General features: G+C 49.1%; 1 protein-coding gene across 2 annotated transcripts in view; it reads right to left on the bottom strand.

Annotated features, from left to right (window-relative positions):
* The window catches only part of BRWD3 (bromodomain and WD repeat domain containing 3), a 1,513,493-nt gene that overhangs the window by 308,410 nt on the left and 1,184,875 nt on the right, over positions 1-20,208 (bottom strand). The gene's annotated exons all lie outside the window — the stretch shown is intronic.

Below are 20,208 nucleotides of genomic sequence, written 5' to 3'. Positions count from 1 at the left end.
CGGGTCTGCAGCCACCAGAACCACCCGCAATGGAAAAGGCACAGGATACGCTCGCCAGTGTGGCGGGCGCATACTAATGTGCATGGCGAGACCGCCGCAGCTTCGGCGGGCGGTCCCGCGCTCCGTTATGGTGGCGGGCGGACTATGTCCACCCGCCATCGTAATAGGCCCCTTTGACAGTTTTTGAAAAGGTAGGCTCAGATTACATCTGTGTCAGAGGCAGACATGTTGATGATTTTGTAGAAATACAGAAAATGTAGCCTCAGTCTACTTAAAATGGAGTCAGCCTTCATCAGGGCCGGACAGGCTACCGGGCCTTTCTAAGTAAAGAATGGAAAACCAAATGGTTTTAAAGTATGCTTTAAAACTATTTGTTTTGCTTCCTTTACTTAAAAGCAAATGCAGTTCCCCAGCAACATAAATCAGCTCCCACGGCAGTTAAATCAGGCCCCAGCATGGCAGCTGACCAAAATGCCCGGTTGCCAGTCCGGCCCTGGCCTTCATGGTCTTTACATCATAATGACACGCAGTAGCTTGGCCCAGGGTAAACAAGCTGCACAGGCTAACTGAAATGGAGACTAGCTAAAATAGGAACTGGTCTGTAGGTCTTTAAGAACGTAAAACTAAAAGAAAGAAGTCTAAAAGCGAGTGAAACAAATATCCAAAAAACAGAATAATGAAGGGAACAGTCATAAGATGATTTGCAAGATTCCAAGAATAATTTCAAAACTAAATAGTCGCATAATGTGTTTTTGATTAATCTTGCTTATCACACGCATGCTTGATTCAGCCTTCGTTGTAAAGGCTGTTTCCCACGTCTGTGACCTGGCTGAAGTTGCTCTCCTATGTGGTCAAATGGTAGTCCTAATATATTGTACCTTATCTTTGAATTTGCATTGTCACCATAGGAATGTTTGATATAACCAATGAGCATCAAGATGCTAGTCTAAGACACATTCCTTTAAACATTTAAGCATTTAAGCTAAAAATACAACAATTTCAGACTACACTATTTTGACTATTGTTCTAAGTTTGACCTTCAGATTGAGATAACAAGGCAATTTCTCCAGACGGATGTCGCATCCGGTGTTTTGCTGATGTCTATATCTAAATGACTTGACACTTTGGGACCCGTTAGGATGGCGGGCGTATCGCTCCCGCCGGGTCGGCGGTAGTCACCGCCGGCCCGCCAGGGGAGATCCACCCACAATCCACACAGCAAAGACCCCCCGCCATATTATAATGGCTGGGGGGTCCGCGGCGGACGGAAAGACAGTCCGATGCTTTTCCGACGGTCGACTCGTTGACCGGCGGAAAAAGTGCCTGCTTATGGTGGTGGTGGCTGAAAGACACCGCCATCCATATTACGATGCTGGCGGTCGTATGCCTTTCCACGGCGAGTGAAACAAATAGCCAAAAAACAGAATAATGAAGGAAACAGTCCTAAGATGATTTACAAGATTCCAGGAATAATTTCAAAACTAAAGAGTCACCTAATGTGTTTTTGATTAATCTTGCTTATCACACAGATTCATTATATATTTACATATTCACATCCTGGCCAAATGTTTGCAGTAGCACATGGTGGGGATGGTGTCCTTGAGCAGCTGCACCAGTCTTTCTTTGATGGATGACATGAAGGCTTTCAAAGCCAAGCGAATGGCCCACAAATCCAGTAGACTGATATGGGGCCGGGCCACAGCCGGAGACCAGATGCCTCTGTTCTCCACCTCTCCCAGATGGCTACCAGAAGCGATGCTTTGGTCACCACTGTGACCAACAGGTGGGGAAGAGAGAGGGGTCTGTCACTGGTCGAGGGTGAGCATCTTAAATTTGTCCTTTCTGGCAAAGGCATTAAGGGGGAGAGTATCTAAACGATGACGAAGGCCTCCGTCCATCTTCGGAACCAGGAAGTACCATGAGTAACACTTAGCTCTCACTTCTCACACAGACACTATCTACTGCTCCTTTAGCCAGAAGGGCCTGCACTTCCTGCTGTTAAACTGACAGAGGGTCCTCTATCTGCCATCCCAAAGGTAGTGGAAGTTGCTGTGGAGTGGAAAGAAATGGAAGTGCATACTCCTGCCAAACAATTTGCAGGACCCTCTTGTCCGAAGTGATTGCTTGCCACCTTGAGGGGAAATGCTGGATCCTGTTTCCAACTGCTCTTGGAACTGGCGTGTTGTGCAAAACAGGCCCAAGGAGCACGAAAAGGTGAGAGCAATCAAAGTGCATGTTAGGGAAGACTGGACATCCCAAGAGAAGCCCAATAATCTTATACAGACATGTATTCGAGACATATCGTCCGATCACGGCAATCTGTGGTATCTATCCCAAAGCAAATTGTACATTTTGCCACATTGCAGCCATCCTGAATGGCTTGAGTAAGAGTGGGGTGCAAGTCCTCTGGAATAGCAGGTAATGCCTAACAGAATCACAAAGGGCAAGGGTGTATCGGACTAGAAGGGAATTGGCATTGACGGATCTCAATGTCAGACTTGACGAAGAGAACATGAGTTTCGCAAATGTTTTGAGAGACTTTGATTCTTTATTTGGTTGGGTGGTGGGGAAGGAGTTTGGGTTGACTCTGCTTGTAGATGTTTTTTGCACCACTAAACATTCTGGGTTTGGATGCACCACTAAACATTCTGGGTTTGGATGCCCTGTTAATAAAGATGGATCACACGGGGCAGGGTGATAGCACATCACTGCATGCCTATTACCTATCAGCCCAAACATGTCTTTGACCAGGTCCGTAGAAGGGTGCCCTTAAGGGCCACATTAAAAGTCAATAGCGATACTGTACAGACAATAGGACATCAAGGAGCTCAGCCCCACATTGCATTACCACTGTGAAGGAGGCACTTTCTATGTAGAAGGTCCAGGTGGAGAGACCAGTCCAGTATCTGAAAAGCATCCAGGCCACTGGCACCTTGTAGCTCATCATACAAGTTGTCCTCAATGGTTAGTTGTAGGAAAGTGCATCTTTTTGCCGTGGTCACCCACACTTTTTGGTTCACTGCTACTGATGCTTTTGATTAGAACTGCTCTGGGTCCCTGCTAACCAGGCCCAGTGCCAGAGCTCTTTCCATAAAATGAATGAGAGGAGTGCTTCACCTCGACTCCTCCACCTGAGGGGTGGGGTTGGCAAAGGTGGGCACACCTCTCTTCCTAGCTCGGTTTTTCTGCTGATTCTCCCACCCAAAGTGGGGGTCAGAACCGGTGGGAGTCAGTTGCCTGTGGCAGGAAAAGCCAGGGTAAGCATACAAAGGCGGCAGTCCTTTGAAGCTTCCCCTCTCATGAACCCAGCCCATTCTGGGAGAGGAGGCATGACACCTCTGCCCGGATGGGCTTGTGTCTGGACCAAGAGACAGGAGGCTCTATACCCAGGGGTCCAGAAACCTGCCTGGTGGTGGTAAATGTGGGATAGCCATTCAGAAACCACACCAGGGATGGTTGTTTTTGAGCGACAGAGTTGTGTCCTCCACGAAAGGCAGAACTCCATTTGTGAGACTAGTGTGTTGAAACATGCAACAGTTTAGGTCAAGTGACACAATCCAATCTTTGAACCTTGCGATTAAAGAGCTTGTACAAGGGATCACATCATTAAGATCTCCTAAAAAGGACTTCATGTTATGAAGACTCTAAGAAAGAGAAATTCCCATCCTTGCAGGTACAAGAAGAGGCATGGGGAGTAGCAATCCTACTTGATCATTAACATTATTTCATAAGGGGTTTTATTTTTAGTCTCTATCTCCATTATATTCTAACAGAGGGTGTTGCAGTACCAGTGGTTGGTCATGTGTAGTGTTGGACCTACTACAAAAGTATACGTTACTAAAAAATGTGCAGGCTGGGAATACCGAATAGTAGTAAACGTACTTGAATGTTTAAGTTACCTTTGTGAATCAGGCCTCAAGAATTTTTATCTAGATGACCAAGGGCTCGGCCAAGGTAGCTCAAAAGGAGACTTGGCATTACGGTTTATCTTTGCTGTGTGCTCGTCTTTGGGTAAATTTGCCCTGGCAGCAGGGAACTACGATAGTGGATTTGAAGCCTTCAACACCAGTGCCAATACTGGCGAAACAGACCACACTTTTGGGGCAAGATAGAGGTGCCCAAAACCAGAGCAGCATCAGGAGTATCAACAAGTGCTGGGGTTGATCTGCCAGTGGAGGCACAGTTGAAAAGTCCCTATGGGAAATTTGGAGCCTGAGGGTGCATTAGATGGAGCTGGAGGAGTGCAAAACACAGCCAGCAAGGCCTAAGTGAATGCCGCTGTTTGAGCAGAGTCAGCACCAGAGCCTTGATAGGATGGAAACTGGCCTGACAGCACTGGGGTGAAGTCCTCCAGAACAGGGATCAAGTCTGGAGATGAAACCTAACTTGGAGTAAGGGAACAGAACATGCCTTGTGGACGGGAGCAACATCCAAAAAAAGAAGAGTCCCCTCTATTATTACTTACTATAGTTTGTTTGTGAAAGTGACTCTTAAGATGAAGTCCTCTCTCCCGATTTTTCACAAAAATTGGATCTGGAAAAGAGACAACCTCGCTGTACTAATAGGACCTTTCACATCAAAGGGTTTTGCTCCCATCCTGTGCTATCCCTCGAGAGCATGTGCAGGTCCTGGAGTTGTGCTAAGGTTCTAGATCCCTATGGCAAACATGTTAGGAATCTGAAACAGACCTCTGATTATGGGAGGGGCGACCTCTTTAAATGAAAAAAGTAACAATTGCAGTAATGATCCTTTTGGTGACTATCAACCTGCAGATTCCTCACCTTTAGAACTTCACAGGTGTCAGACTGGATCCAGAAAACTTCAACCTCCAGTACTGGGTGCTGGCTTTGTTACAACACCGGAAGTGGCGTCAGGCAATGTCATCTAAGTCATATAGCGCACAACCCAGTGTAACAACTTCAGTTTTCATCCAATTTTTTTTTAAGTCTTTGAGGCGAGAGGATGGACTGACATTGACAGAGTAGTGCAGTACCAAAACATAAAATGGGGTCTGATTAATTTTCCCTATAAAACATCCATCAAACAGACAGGGGCGCAGGGCAGTGAAGAACCTGCAGGTAGACAAGAGTATTCACCAGAAACATTGTAACTGTTGTAACTAACTTTTTCTTCTGATGGATATGTCCAACTGCAGATTCCTCACATGTAGAACAGATTTCAGAGTAATACCCAGCACCCAGAGGTTGGGTTGATGGATGGTTAAACAAGGAAATCCTGCAGAACAGATTTAGCAAAGTGGCCATTTCTAAGTACCTCAGAATCAAGGCAGTAATGCTTGGCGAAGGTGTATAGGAATGTTCACGTCGCTGCTTTGCAGATATCTGTGATTGGAATGGTAATAAGACGGAATATCGAGGCCAAAAAATTCAAACTACATGATTATCGAGTAGGAAATATCGAGTGCAAGAATATAGTTGTCAAGAATTTCGATTTGAAGGTAAGTAATATTGAATTAAAAAATATAGAACTCATTAAAATCATTTGCAAAAAATATAGTTCTTAAAAATATCGATTCTTTAATTACTGTTATGTATCTTAGTATATATTTTAAACGTGGGTGATGTATTGTTTTGTACAATAATCTTTTTTTTTTAATATATGTGTTACATTTTTATAAGTTATCAATTGTATTTTAATTAAATTTTGCGTTTTTTAGTTCCGTAGAGGGTTGTGGGTTTATAGGGGAATAGAGAAGGAAGTAATTTAATTTTTAATAAATTAATGACTTTTTAAAAAAATGTATTAATATTTATTTAATTGAGATATAGTGTTGATTGTGAGTAGTAATTTATTATCAATTAATTATTAATTGGTTAATTAATTGTGGTAATTGTGTGAATAATTTAAGGTGCGGGTTGTGGGGTTTATACGGGTAAAGTGTGGGAAGTAATTTATTTTTGATTAATTAATAATCATTTGCTAATTGATATTAATTAATTTATTGAAATTAATTCTTGGAATTGTGTAATAAATTTTGAGTGAGGGTTGTGGGGTTTATAGGGGTAACAGGTGGGAAGTAATTTATGTTTAATTAATTAATAATTAGTTGTTAACATTAATTGACTAAAAATCAAATATGGAAATTGTGTAATTCATTTTAGGTGTGGGTTGTGGGGTTTATAGAGATAATGGGTAGGAAGTGATTTATGTTTAATAATTATTAGTAGTTCATTAATATTAATTAATTGATATTTATTTAGACTAATTGTTTATTTTTGTATGTGGGTTTTACTTTTATAGGGTGGGGAGTAAATACATTTTAATTACTTTATAATTAGTTGTTAAATACAATTCGTTTTTTAATTGAAAATAGGTTTTAATTGTGTAATGATTTTTTTTACAGGTTAATTTTAGCTGTGGGGATTATAGGGGTAAAGTGTGGTAAATTAATACATTTTTATAAGTTTTAATTTCTTTTTTAATTGATAATAAGTGGGCTATGAATTGTGTGGTGTTATAGGGTAGGAAATACAAAAAACTAAATGTATGTAATAATTAATGTTTATGTATTTTTTTGTTTATTTAATAAAATATTTGTAGGTGTTTGTCTTATGTATTCAACATTATATGTTTTTAAAAAAACATTTGCATTTTAATTTTTAACACACTATATATTTTTTTTTAAACTTTTTTGTTGTTTTTAATTTTGAACTGACTGAAGTGGGGATATTATCAAAAGCATCGCTGAGCGAGTGCCACCTTGGAAATTCCAACGCGCAGAACTGATGACATTGCGCGTTCTCTTCGGTGGCGAATAGATCTAACCAAGGCTCTTCCCACTGCAGAAAGAGTCCTTGCGCCATGTCCGAGTGCTGACGGCATTCGTGATCCATCAAGCACCGGCTGCTGAGTTCGTCCGCCGTGGCGTTCAGACAACCTGCCAGGTGTTGAACCATCAAGGTAATGCCTTGATGTTCCAGCCATGTCCAGAGGCGCAGAGCCTCCTGACATAGGGTCCACGACCCCACCCTGCCCTGCTTGTTTCAATACCACATGGTGGTGGTGTTGTCCGTGAACACCTGCACTACACTTTCCCGGACAGAGGGAAGGAATGCCTTCAGTGCAAGTCGGATCGCCCGAAGCTCCAAAAGATTGATATGGAGCCGGGACTCCGCTGGAGACCAGAAGCCTCTGATCTCCACCTCTCCAAAGTGGCCACCCCATCCCAGGAGAGACGCATCCGTCACCACTGTGTGCTCCGGTTGGGGAAGAGAGAGGGATCTGCCATTGACCCAATCGCGATTCGTAAGCCACCACTGCAACTAATGTGCAGTGCCCTCCGAGATCTGGACATGATCGGACAGGTTGCCCTGATGCTGCGTCCACTGGAACTTTAGGTCCCACTGCAGAGCCCGCATATGCCACCTGGCATGTTGCACCAGCAGGATGCAGGAGGCCATCAGGCCCAGGAGCCGGAAGGTCATCTTGACTGAAACTCGAGATAGAGGCCGAAAGATCGTAATCATAGCCTGAATATCCCGGACTCGCTACTTGGGAGGATAAACCCGAAACAGCGTCGAATCCAGAACCGCTCCGATGAAGGGGAGCTTCTGAGAGGGACTCAGGTGCGACTTCGGCACGTTGATGGAGAACCCCAGCAAATGCAGGAAGTCGGCCGTAGTCTGAAGGTGGGTGACGACTGCCTGGGGCGAGCCCGCCTTCAACAACCAGTGGTCGAGGTAGGGGAAGACTGACGCCCCTGACCTGCGCAGATGAGCTGCGACCACCATCATCACCGTCGTTAACACCCGAGGGGCGCTGGTAAGGCCGAAGGGGAGCACGGCAAACTGAAAATGCTCCTGGGCCACAATGAACCGTAGGTAACGGCGGTGGGCCGGCAGGAAGGGGATGTGAAAATATGGGTCCTGCAAGCCCAATGCTTCCATCCAGTCTTCAGGGCAGCCAAGACCTGAGCCAGAGTCAACATCTTGAACTTCTCCTTCCGGAGGAAGCGAGTCCCCCTTGTCCTTCTTGGGGACCAGAAAGTAGCGGGAATAACAACCACTCCCTACCTCTGGCCCAGGAATACACTCAACAGCCCCCTTGGCCAAGAGGGCTGTGACTTCCTGCCGGAGAAGTGTCAAGTGTTCCCCCGACAGGCGGTGGAACGGAGGCGGCATGGCTGGAGGGGGGACTGAAAGGGAAGGGTGTAACCCTTGCGGATGATCTGCAACACCCACTTGTCCGATGTGATAGCGTGCCAGTGGGAGAGATGATGGCGGACCCTGGCACCCACTGGCGTGGGGTGCCCCACAAAGCACGGGTTAGGAAGGTTTGGAGGCAGAAGCAGCGGGGGCGGAGGTGAACTGACCCCCACGTTGATTCCCAGACCCGCCCCTGCGGAAACCGCATCCGCGCTGAGGCTGGTTCTGTACAGGCTTGCTGAAAGAACGTGCCTGGGCGCCCCTTCCGTGGCCACGAAAAAAACGAAACCCAGGAGTGGCCGGGCTTTTCGTGGAAAGACCCAAGGACTTGGCCGTGGCCCGAGAGTCCTTAAAACGCTCCAGTGCACTGTTGCCCTAATCGCCAAACATACGAGTGCCATCAAAGGGCATGTCCATGAGTGAGCTTTGGACATCTGGCGAGAACCCGGTAGATCTCAACCAGACGTGGCACCAAAGCGCCACAGTCGCAGATATCGCTCTACCTAGTGAGTCCGCGGTGTCCAAACCACACCAAATGGTGAACTTAGCCGCAGCCTTACCCTCAGCAACAGCTTGGGACAGCACAGCTTGGGTCTCTTCAGGACACTGAGGCAACACCTGTGCAACACACAGCGAGGGAATAGCGTCCCAACAGGCATGCAGTGTTCACCGACCGCAGTCCCAAGCTGGCCGAAGAGAACAACCGCTTACCGAACTGCTCCAGCTTCTTAGAGTCCTTATCCGGCATAGCCCTAGGAAAGGCACTCTGTGACGTCGAGGCTTGGATGACCAGGCTCTCAGGCGTAGGATGAGTGGTCAGAAAAGCGGGGTCACCAGGCGCCGGGTGATGACGCCTGGCGACATTCTTAGGGGCCCCTGTGGCTGGCCGCGACCAAGTGCCCAGCAAGACGTCAGTGAGGGCGTCGTTAAATGGTAGCAGGGGCTCCGCTAAAGTGGACACTGTCGGGAGCACTTCAGTGAGGAGATTAGTTTTGAGGGCCACAGTAGGGAGATCAAGGTTGAGAACCTCAGCTGCCCGACGGAGCACCAACGTGTAGGAGGCGCCCTCCTCCACGGTAGGCGGGGGAGAGGCAAACCCCGGGTCAGATAAGACGTCGAGGTCGCCGGCATCCTCCAAGTCGCCCGCCCAGTCTTGCTCAGAGTCACACTGACGGGGGAGAAGGTCCTCGGACCCCTCCCAGTCGTCCTCCACCTCTTCCGCATGTGGTACAAACCGCGGCGGCAGGCCCGGAGCCGGAGGAGGAACAAATGGCGTCGGGAGCGGCGAAGGCCGGGGCAGAGCCGGCGCCATGTCCCAATGCGGATCCCATGTAGGAACAAAACGTTCCTGGTACCTGGGCAAGGGTGGGACAAATGTCACCCACTGCGGCGCCAGAGGCGGAGCTGAGGGTGGCACTGGGGCCGGAGCCGGCAGCAATCGACCTTGTGGCACCGTGGCCGGAGCCAACGGCACAGGATCATGTGGTGCCGAAGTTGGATCTGCCGGCGGCCCAACAGGATCCTGACACGGGACCGCGGGGCGCGCCGGCGGGAGCCCGAGGCCTACAAAGGCGGTCCATGGTAGCAAGAAATTTTTGCACCTGTGCGGGAGTCGCCCATGAAGCGGGTAAGGTGGGTAGGCCGCGGGACTCTCTGGCTCCGAAGGAGCCACAGGGGCAAGCCCCCCATCTCCTTCGTCCTTATCCAAGGACCCGCAGGGAGATGTCGGAGAGCGAACACGCTTCTTCGACTTCTTTTTGTGTCGTCTCTTACCTGAATTCGAGGGTGAAGACTTGGAGTCCGAGGAGCAACGACTGCGGCCTCGCAAGTGTTCCCTGGAATGGCGTCTGGACTGGGAACGGTGCTGGGACGAGTGCCGGACCTCCAGCAGCTTCCGGCGCCGCTCCCTCAAGGCCTTCGGGGCCATGACCAAACAGGACTGGGAGTCGTGGTCGGTCTCCAGGCAGTAGAGGCAAACATTGTGGGGGTCCGCCACCAACATATTGCGACGGCAGGCCCCACAGGACTTAAGTCCAGGCATCCCTACGTGCACCAAGGAAACCAAGATTGTACAGGAGACAAAAGTCTCAAAAAGGGTAGTCAAAAAGTGACTAAGTTATGTGTTTTAACCGGATCTGTGCTTTCTGGCGCGGAAAAAGAAAGAACTGACGTCAGCGTGCATGGGTGGCACCTAAGTAGTCTCTGTGACGTCATCTCGGCGCTTACGACGCCAGCGACGGACGTGGAGCCGCACAACGCCACTTACTGACGCACAGGGGTACTGCTAGCAAAACTTTCCGGATCCAGTCCAACGCCTGGGGATATTCTAAGGTAAGGAATCTATCACTAATGTGTCTCTTTCAGATTTTGTCCTCCATCACTTAATATACGAGTCGTGAGAAATATCCGGTACGAGAGGGTGGGGTGTTTCGGGAAAAGAAGAGAAGAAAAAGATAGCCTGTCCTCACTCAGCAGAGGAAACCAGGCAAGGCGCAAGAGGCCAAACACCCCACGCCCACGTGAGGCAACAAAACCTCCGTCCAAGGCAAGGAAAGGAGCACTGAAAGAGAAGAGCAACCTAGAGACTCCAAGGAGAAGAGGCAGAGCAAAGGCACTCCCAGACAGGATGGCAACGGCAGCAAGAAGCAGGCGGAAGCCGAAAAGGAGAACTCAAGGTCACCCAGGAAGAATCGTCTAACGCCCCGCAGGAACAAACTGAACCCGCAAGAGGGTCAGAAGCCAGGGACCATCCCCCCACAGGGAGGGTAGGCAGAACCGAGTGTAAGGCTCACAGGAAGCAGCGGAGAAGGCAGGATGACAGTCTCACTAAAGCTCCAAGAAGGCACAACGGTGCAGAAAGAAGAAGAGGGCGGCACTGATAAGCTCCGCCAGACGCCAGGTGTGAGAAGTTGGCCTGGTATATGGGGCTCACTAGTTCTAGTGATCCCCTTGTACCATGCCAAGCAACCCTTATGGTGATTGGTTGTAAGTCAACCTTATAGACCAGCTATCCTAGTAGCGTGGACAAAAGCAGTCTTAGGCTAAACTCTAAAGGGCGTGTTAAGCCAGCTGTTTTACCAACATATAATCCCTTGAACACCAAGTGAAAGGACACCACACAGGTTGTTATAAAAATAAAGTAAGTATTTATTTCTTCACAAGACACCCCTGAACTCTTTATGAGATCAGGGAGCTAAGCACATAACATAACTCTTAGGAAAACACTAAGTTGCACAAATTACAACGGTGCCTTAGGGGCACGACAAACCATATATTAAGAAAATGGAATGCGAATCGCTAGAAGGTATGTAACTCGATCCAGAGGCTAGAGGACCGCTAGGACTACCCCACTAATACCTTAGGTTAGGAGCAGGAGGCCTAGGGGACACGCGTGCAGAGTGGGAACTCACACGCGGGATGCGGAACAAAGTCTATGGATACTAGCGGTTACAAAGTTAAGGTTTCTGGACGTCTCCGACCAGCTAGGACTACAACGAAAGTGGAACTGGGCACTTGGATAGTCAATCCCTACTGGAGCACCGAAATGCTCACGTTACCTAACCCACGGGCCGCGGGTGCATAGGTGTAGAGAGGTGTCGGGTTTCCTCGTTGAAGTCTATGGCGCCGGAAGGAAAGATGCTGCAGGCGAGCTGGATGGAGGTGTCCGGATGATTCCAAGGATGGAAGAAGAAAGAAAAAGACCTGAAAGCAGAGGGGACAGAGTTCACAGATGCCAGCCGGCAACTGGAGTGGAACCAGGAGGAACCAGAGGTCGTTGCGATGCTTCAGGTGTAGAGTCGACGCTGTACTCAGGAGCCACGTGGACCAGGCGGCGTCTTCGACGACCAGGGTGGAGGCACGAGCTGTCCCACGCAGGCTTCTCGCTGTTGGCGTTGAGAGACCCCGGGTTGGAGTCAACAGGCCTTGGCAAAGGCAACCCACGCGGTGAGCGGAAACAGTGTCTGGAGTAGACCAGGAGGGTCCAGGTCACTTCTTGTTTGCAGAAGAGCAAGTACCAGTCTGGAGCAAGCAGACCAGCGGTATGATGTCGCAGGTTCGTCGTCTATGAGCCCACAGCCAGCCGGCAAGTGGACAGACAACGCGTGGAGCAGCAACAAAGCAGACGGGCCCCACGCAGATTTTGTGGAAGCTGGAGGGCGGATCTTCAGTGCAGGTGCTGCTCAGGAGTGGGGCTTCTCGGACCCCAAGCTTCTTCCTCGAGGATCCCTCGGAGGTTGGCTTCTCAGCGACGTGCAGGTTTCTTCAGGATGTCCGGTCCCACGGGTCTCGTCGCACCCACGGAGCCCAGCTGTGCTGTGGTCGTAGGTAAAAGCTAGAGTGGTCTGGAAGTCTGGGTCCTGTCGGGCTCTGGAGTCTTGATCCGAAGATGGACAGCAAAGTGAACCGCAAGGTCGCTGGTAGTTGGTGCCCGGTTGCACGGAGTGGCTACTCCTTAGCCACAAGGGAGATTCTTCGTGTGAAGGTCAAGAGTTTCTTCCGGGGAAAGTTGTCAAGAGTTATCTAATTTGGAAGGGGGCCTGCTCCTACCTTTATTCAGGGAAAAGGGGCTGGCTCGCGACTAGGTCCTGCCCATGGGTGGGACCAGGAAGGGGGGTGGTTACACCCCCTATCCTTTGTCCGGTCTCGTGCCAGAACTGGGGCTGGAGTGCCCCAGGAACTGGTTTGAGCCGACATCTGCGCAGGAGCACCGGGGTGCCCCAGGCATGTCACCTTCCTTTCAGCCCTGCCTATCTGGATACACAAAATCCTGTCTGGGGTGGTGCTGGCACCTCCCCGGACAGTAAACCCTTTGTCCAAGCCTCCCTCGCTGGAAGGACTCCCAGCAGCGGGAGGGCAGACTTGTGTCTCAGTGGCAGCATCCATTTTGTGGAGCTGAGGCTTCGTTTAACTTTAACCGGGGTTACAGCTACTAACATGTCTTCTCCCTCTAGAGGGGTGGAATGCTACCCCCGTCGCCAGAACTGGCGAGGGGGTAGTATTCCAAAGCATATGACACCTTACACGACATGTTTAGATAATGCCAAGCCAAAGTTACCCTAACCGCGAGGATTATAAGGCACTTAAAAGTATATGGTATGGCACTATCATGGAAACGGCTAAAGGGATGGATCCCGAAAGCCACAGACAGGCTCAGCTCATGCCAGAGCACCATCTCACACGGTTCCAAGCACTCTGCCTTCAGGATTGTTAAGGCCTGCCATAGGAGTGACTGGTAGGAGATCTGTGTGTCCATTATGGGTTAGATATAGGTATACTATATCTAAAGCAAAGGGTGATTACACCACCTTGCCCCAGCTGTTTGTACAGCCAGTTGTGTCTGTTTAGATAGCCAGTCCAGGGGTGGCATAATACATGCTGCAGCCCCTGGTAGGCCTTGGGTACACCTCTGCCCTGGTTACAGGGACTCATGAGAGGGCCCAAATGTCAATTAAGTACATGGGTACAATTTAGAGAGAGAGAACAGCTAGGCTGTGGGTCTGATTAGCAGGCCCACAGCCAGGGAAAGTCGTAAACCAGTGAAGTAAAAAGCAAAAATCTGGGGTGACCATAGGATTGCAGACCCTACTCTCCTACACCAGGGACACCACAGAACGAAACACTCAAGCAAAAAGGCAAAGAAGAAGGTTGCATCCGCAACATACCATAACGCCACGAAGAGCAGAAGCCCGCAGGCGACCACAACTCCCCAGCACATACCAGGACTATATAACAGCCAAGACTGCCCCACATAGGGCATGTCATATCCCAAGACATGGGAATCTCTTAGGAAGAAGCTTCCGCAGCAGAGGACAACAAAAAAGAACTGCGACAAAAAACCCAGCAGGAGGCCTATGAAGCAGCCAGAGGGGAAACGCAGAAGGCCCAATCTCAGGCCCAGCATGGGGTACAAAACCCAAAGGAAAAACACACAGTCAAAAAGGGCTGGCCAGCAGCCAACAGAACCACAACCTCAGCAAAACAACCGGGGCAACCCGCCCCAACAGAAGAACAGCTCCAAGAACCAGACCAACACGCAGGTCACTGAGGAGGAGAAGAAGGAGGGGGAGGAGGAGGACAAAGCCTCGCCAAGAACCTACGGATGGCTGAGTCCGCAGGGGCATGGAACAAAAGGGCACCATCGAAGGGACAGTCCACCAGCCGTTCTCGAACATTCTCCGGGAACACACTGTCCCGAAGCCAGGCATGGCGACAAAGGGCAACCGAAGAAGCCATGGCAAGGCCCAGCACCTCCGAGATGTCCAGAGCGGAGCGAAGGATAAACGTCGCCAGCTCCCGACCATCCAACACATGGTGTTGCAAATCCACACAGAAGTGGCAGACATAAGGGACCCCACCGAGTCCCACAAGCAAGAAGTTGGCGAGATGACGACGACGACGACCTGGACACACGCACCGAAAGAAGTTTCATTGGGCGTTCACGCCGGGACTTCGGCTTCATCTGCTGGCACGCCTCACAATCAGTGGAGTCGTGGTGCTCCCCCAAACACCACATACATATGGGGCGAGGATCCATCACCGACATGAGGCAGCCACACGATGAACAAGTTTTAAAGCCCGAAGGCATTCGCACACTGTTCCCACATACGCAGCAATAGCAGAAGGGAAAGGCCTAAACAGGCCCAGAGCACAAACCAGATCCGCGTTGCATGCGGAAAAGGAAAAAACTGACGTAGGCGCGCCGGGGTGGGACTTATGTGACCTTGCTGACGTCACGTACGCACACGGCGGAGTCGCGTGATGCCGTCCCCCCGGCGTGCAGGGATGATGGGTAAAAAAGTTTTCCGGATCCAGTCTCATGCCTGGGGATAATTCTACATGAAGGAATCTGCGTGAAGGAATCTGCGGCTAGTAGTCTCTATCAGATCTGAAAGCATATATAAGTGTCTTAAACCTAACCTTTTTAAAATAGCTAAACTCTAATTGCCGGAACAAGGAGCCACAAACTGAAGCTCCAATGGTTAATTTGAAGCATGATGAAACCTTATTTCGACTGAGCTCTTCATGAGGCGGATTAAACAGAAGTGGTGTTAATTGTTGTAGTGCCGAGGCCCAGTAGTACAACCGAAAGATTGCAACGGCCCATCCGCCCTGTTGCCTGGCAAGGGAGAGGAACTTCAGGACCCTCCGGGGCCTGGCATAAGCCCAGAGAAACCGCCCAATCATACTATCCAAAGCCTTGTACCAAGAATTAGCCACCTCAAGGGGTTTAGCCCTAAAGAAATACAAAACTCTTGGAAGAAACACAATTTTGATTAAATTGCACCTTCATATCAGGGAGAGTCTGAGATTATTCCATCTTGACAACTCGACTTTGGTTTTATTAATTAGTGGGCCCAAATTGCCCTTGACCACATCATCCAGATCAACAATAATATTAACGCCCAGGTGGTGTGTGTGTGTGTGGGGGGGGGGGGGTTAACAATCACAAGATCGTCTGCTTAAGCAAGAATTTTCGCCTCCCAGCCCCTGGTGACCATTGGTGAAATAACAGCATTACCTTGAATCCAGAGGATTAAAGGGTCTATATAGAGGGTAAATAATAAGGAAGAGCACGGCAACCATGCCTTGTTCCCTGCTGGATCTTAACCATCTCTGTCTCTCCCCCATTAGAGAGATTTTAGCCATAGGATTGATATACAGCATCTTCACCCATGATATGAAATCCGAGCCTAGAACATTATTCTGCAATATCGCCCACAGATCCGGCCAGGAGACCCTATCAAATAACAACAGCGCCCTAGGGTCTCCTTGGATTTTGGCCACGTCAAATCGAGTGATTACCCGGCGGATGTGGTCTGTAGTGACCATTCCCGGGATGAAACCATGTTGAACAGGTGAGACAATTTTTTTGATAAACTTGGATAGTCTTGAGGCTAACATTTTAGCAAAACGCTTAGTGTCTGAATTAATTAATGTGATGGGCCGATAGGATCCTAGTTGATTCAGTGGTTTTCCCTTTTTAGGGAAGACTACCATCCTAGCTGAAGCCCATGAATCAGGAGGAGAGTTACCCTTCTGAATGGCCAAAAATACCTTCAGTGTAAATTAAGCGAAAAGGTTGTAAAATTCCCCCGGGATAAAATCCATCCCAACGGCCTTTCCAGATGATAATCTAGACACTGCTGCTGAGATTTCTTCAATTGAAATGGGTAGATGTAAGTGCTCCCGATCCTCCCATCCCTGACTATCCATAGACACTTGACCTAAATCTGACTCTATCCCTTCCAGAACAGTTTGTTCCTCAGCATACAGTTTCTGGTAGAATCTTTGGAAGGCAGAGCATATCCCCCCTGCTTCAGTGGGGCCCAGCTCAGGATCTAACATTAGTCTGATATCGCTGTATGTTGTCTGCTGTCTTGCACGAAATGCTAAGTAATGCCCCACCTTTTCACTCAATTCATTGGCTTTGTTTTTCCATACCATATATTTTTCGGCCGCTTTTTTAGCTGAGATATCCCATCTAGCTGATTTAGCTAATATAACCAAAAGTTGGGCTGCTTTGATGTCAAGGCCCCTGGTAACAGCCTCCACCAGGCCTGCCTCCGCCAGATCTAGACCCTGGTAGAGTCCCTGCAGATGACGTTTCGATTTTTTCTGGCTATTCCAGCTGTGTCTCGTAGTTTCCCCACGGATTCCGGCTTTAAAAGTGTCACACACTACCTCAATGGGAGCAGTCCCTAGATTTTCAGCCATAAATGGCGAAATCCACTCCCTAATATATGTAATATACTCCTCATTCAGCAGCAGAACCCTTTCAAATGACCATCCCACTTTAGGTTGTAAAGTTGCATGGACATCTAGTTCTAATACGAGGGGGTTATGGATGGACATCACCCGTGGATATTTAAATATACGAGAGGCAGAGACCAACCTATTAGAGATAAAAAAGTAGTCTAGGCGTACATGGAACTGATGAGGAGCGGAATAATTGGTGTAGCCTGGGTCTAGTGGTTCGTTCTCAGCTCATACATCAAGTAGCCCTTGTAAATTAACCAGCTGAGGCAATGCTCAGAAAACCTTGGCCACCTCCCCAATTCCACCCCCTCCCACCATCCCCCCATTCAATGAGCAAAAGGGTCAATCCTGACCCTGGTCATGATGCAAACCCACATGCTGCCACTGCTTCCAGTGTCTCCTGCCCTAAACCGCTCGGCCCCTAGTCAAACCCAGAAAAAGAAGACAGAGAAAGAGAAATAAAAGGGAAAGTGGGAAAAGGAAACATCCAACAACAACGGGGAAAGATCCCCAGCACAATGAGCCTAAAAAGGCCTTATAAGAATCCTCAAGACATATTTCGAGAGAAAGAAAGATCCCCTAAGGGGAAAAGAACAATATGATCTAGTAGAGTGTTCATTTTATGCCGGAGGTGCGAAAATACAAAGAGGAACTCTTTATTCAGCTCGGCCCAGTTTCATTAGATATTTCTTTCAAATATTCTTGTGCCTTGACCTCTGAGAGAAAGGTCCAGGTGTTTCCCTCGAAGATCACCTTGAGACGAGCCGGATTTAGCAAAAATACTTGACATCCAACCTGTTGAAAGGAAGAATATAGCAGCCGGAGACTCCACCTCCTCTCGATTGTCACATGGCAAAAGTCTGGACGGATGAAGAAGGTATGCCCGGCGAATGATCTCTTAGCCTCCGGCCTTGCCTTGTCAAAGATCGTCTGGCGTAGAAGGAAATTACCAAAGTAAACCAGGATGGCTCTTGGACGATCTGGCTGGAGAGAGGAATTTTTCTTCAGCCACCCAATCCCATCGGGCAAGCTCTGGAAAGGCACCCTTAAGCAGCTTGATCATGAAGTGTCTAATGTCATTTCCCTCCATGTTTTCTGCAAGGCCAAGAAACCGCAAGTTGTTTCGGCGCTGCCGGTTCTCAAAATCCTCAATCTCCCACATCACGTCGACTAGCTGTGTTTCTTGAAGTTTTTTTCCCCCGCAATTGTTGTCACTGTTGCTTCTGCTGCCGCTGTCCACTCGTCCACCAAGATGACTCGTTCTGCCATCTCAGAGCAGATTTTGGCGACTTTTCATACTGCGCCTTGTATCTTTGTGTCTAGATGTGCTTTCTTATGTTCAACCCTTGCCTCTGATTGCATCTGCTTCAGCATAGAGAAGATTGTGTCCAATGTGGAAGCAGGATGCGTGTCAGGTAGTGAAGTTCCTCGTGGTGTACCAGATCTCTCTCCTTCCACATCGCTATAGACCAGACTGGTTGCAGAGCAGTCCCACGTCAACTGTTTGGAGGTGTTAAACTCCGGTCTGGAGTCCTTCTCGCTCCTTCTTGCTCTTTCACTCAGTCTTTTTGAGAGGGAGAGACATTTGTGTGTCGAGGGTTTCTCCATTCCCCCACTCTTACTATCCCCAGATGAGTAGGGAGCCGACTCATCATCCGTAATTTCTTTACTGCGGCCTGAGAGATCAGAGTCATCGGTCAAAGAATAAAAAATGTTGGCCACTTTGGGGGATCCTCCTGCTGCCCCTAGATACAGACCCATCCCTGGGGGACAGCACTTGTCACCCTTACTCAGTCCATCAACACATAATGCATCAGTGCTGGATGTCAGACCTTGTGTCTCGGCCCTGGTCCCAGCCCCTAGCGTTTCTCTCATATCCACGAAGTTTCCTTTTCCTTTCCCAATCCCACTTGGCACAATGAACCAGCTCCCACTGTCTCTGAAAAAGTACTAAGTTCACCTGTCTCTGGTGTAGCTGGGGGGAGAGTGGCAGCAGAAAGTACAGGGTGGGGGGGGGGACGACTTACCCTGCTCCTTCAGGTGCAGCCCAATGTGCTTCCCAGAGAAGATCTCTGGAATTTATCGTTGCCTTTCTTTCTCTGGAAAAGCCAGTGTTCCTTGATTTTTTTTAAACTGAATCCGTTTTCAGTCCCTCTTTGCCATTGAGGGGCCTCCCAGATGAGGCAGCAGCTCCAGCTATCTCCTCTGCCTTGCGTGCTGTCAGCCTCTTGCTGTGCACGCAGGCAGGGCAGGCGGGCCCCCAGGAGCTCCACCTGCTCCTTCAGAGGTTTTCCGGCTTTCGGGGGCATTCCGAGGCTCCACAGTGAACGAGGCGGTCGGGGCTGGACAAGGTTGATGCTGCCGAAATATGCTGCTCTTCAGGCATTTCTGCCTGAAGCCAGCAGCCTGAGCGCGCAGTCCAGGTGGCGAAGGAGCTGCACACAGGCACGCTCGAAAAACGTGGCGAGTGTCCGCATCGGCGCTGGCAGCTCAGCGCAGGGGGAAGGAAGCGGCTACTGGGGAGTTAGGCAATGGCCATCTTGCTCCTGCCTACCACCATGCACTTTTTTTGTGCGGAAGGGAGAGGGGTCTGCAGCAGTTAGATTGTAGTTGAGCAGAAACCACTGCATACCTTGTGCAGTCTCCTCTGAAACCTGGATGTCATGTGAGAGGATTCCTTGATGCTTGGCCCACAGAGATTTCAAGTCCCACTGAAGAGCCTGAATATGCCAATGGGCAAATGAGACAAGCAGGATGCCTGAGGCAACAGTCCAAGAATTCTCAGAACAACTCTCAACAAGGTCAATTATTGAGGCTAAAAAAATCAGCATCATGGCCTAAATGTTTGCTATTGGTTGCTGAGGTGGAAAGGCCCTGAATCACAGTGTGTCTAGATTGACTCAAATAAAGGGGAGCCTATGCAAAGGAGCAAGATGCAATTTCAGTGCGTTGATCAAGATCTCTAACAATGTTAGGCAGTTCACCGACATCTGGAGGGGGTCTATGACAAACTCAGGCAAGCCCACCCTCAACAGCCAGTTCTCTTGGCAGGGAAAACTGCCACCCCTTTACTCTCAAGATAGGTGGCAACCTGCGCTGAGGGTCACTGGTGAGGCCAGAATTGAGCAGGCAATCTGAATATGCTCATCACCTACCTTGAACCGCAGTGTCTGGACCAAGAGGTTGGAGTCTGAGACCTTGAATGATGCATCCTTTTGGTTTTATTCTCCAACAACCCTAGTTTTAAAAAGCGGTGATCAGGGAAGATTGTGTTAAGTCTATCGCA

This window comes from Triturus cristatus, chromosome 5_2, assembly GCF_964204655.1.
Source record: "Triturus cristatus chromosome 5_2, aTriCri1.1, whole genome shotgun sequence".
In the NCBI taxonomy this organism is placed as follows: domain Eukaryota; kingdom Metazoa; phylum Chordata; class Amphibia; order Caudata; family Salamandridae; genus Triturus; species Triturus cristatus.
This window is presented reverse-complemented; position numbering and strand designations above follow the sequence as displayed.